Source organism: Mastomys coucha, unplaced genomic scaffold (assembly GCF_008632895.1).
Source record: "Mastomys coucha isolate ucsf_1 unplaced genomic scaffold, UCSF_Mcou_1 pScaffold5, whole genome shotgun sequence".
In the NCBI taxonomy this organism is placed as follows: Eukaryota; Metazoa; Chordata; class Mammalia; order Rodentia; family Muridae; genus Mastomys; species Mastomys coucha.
In genome coordinates, this window is record NW_022196911.1 from 114,419,490 (window position 1) to 114,420,993 (window position 1,504).

Below are 1,504 nucleotides of genomic sequence, written 5' to 3' on the forward strand. Positions count from 1 at the left end.
CAGTCAGTGCTCTTAACCACTGAGCCATCTCTCCAGCCTGGTCCCCTCCTTTCTAGATGTTCCAGAGCCTCCCTTGGTCCTAAAACATCAGAGCTGTGCAGGTGCGGCTTGCTGTGGACCGGGTACCTCTGTGGGGATGCTACCCCTCCTGCCCAGTCTCCTATCCTCCCTCTTGCCCCAGGGCTCTAAGCCAGGGATGCCCAGCAGATCAGGTACCAGGTCCCAACTTCCAGGTCCCGTGAGACCACTTCAGTGAGTCTCTGGCCTCAGTTTCCCTTTCTGACCCTCTCACCCTCTTCTTCTTGGCCCAGCTCTTTTCCAGGGTTGTCTGTTAGGCTATGTGACAGAGCACAGAATGAGCCTCCCTGCGGGTTCTCTTCTCCACCTCTACACAAGCCAGAGCAAAGGTTCTTCTGCCCCGGAGCTACTTCCTGCTCAGGGCAGGCAAGGTGCTTCAGCTCGCAGGCCTTTTAATCTGTGCATCTGTGAGGCTGAGGCAGGTGGATCTCTGTGGGGTCTCCATCCTGCCCTGCTTCCCGCATGGGGTCTCCATCCTGCCCCGCAGATGCAGACTATTGTCCTGGGCTGTTTCTGTCCTCTGCTTGTGCTGTGGATCTCAGACCCTCCCCTACCTCTGCTCCCTTTCCTGATGCCCACCCCAGGTGGATCTCAGACCCTCCCCTACCTCTGCTCCTTTTCCTGATGCCCACCCCAGGCCACTGCAGACTGCAGAACACCCTATGGCTTTGCTTTGATGATGATGATGAGGGACACATTAGCTGTCTGGTGACCCATGGCATCCAAGCAGGGACGTGTTTGCCATCAATTTGATCCTCCTTCCGGCCACTGGTTCTGAACTACTGGGCTATCCCACAGCTAAGCTCTTTGCCACTGGGCTATCTCACAGCTGTACCCTACATTCAATCTTGACTAGTTTGCTTGCTTATTTATTTATTTATTTATTTAGGTTTTGGTTTTTGAGACCGAGTCTCACTATGTACCCTTGGCTGGCATGGACCTTGCTATGTAGGCCAGGGTGACCTTGAATTCACAGAGATCCTCCTGCCCCGCCTGTCCCAGGTGGGCCCATGCAGCCCTGGTGGGTGCAGAGCCTCAGGTCCACTGTCCCCATCTTCTTTTGTCTCCTCTGCCTTTCTTCCTTCTGACTGTGCGGATAGAATCTAAGGTGGGTGACTGAATCCTTGATGGGCATTGAAGTCACTTCCCTTGTAGAACGATGCCAAAACCTCTCCTGGGACAGACCCTCTATGTGAGTGTGCAGTGTGTGCTAAGTAAGGATGGTCTCCATTCTTGCCTCTTCTGCCATCTGAAGCAACTTGGTCTTCTTAGCCCAGACTGGACCTGTCTTGAGCTCCTTGTTCCAGTCCTGACTTACTCCTTCTTGTTGCTTTTGTCTTCCTCCAAGCTTAATGACACCCTCCTCTCTGCAGCACCCTCCCCCTGCAGCACCCTCCCCCTGCAGTACCCCCCCTGCAGCACCCTC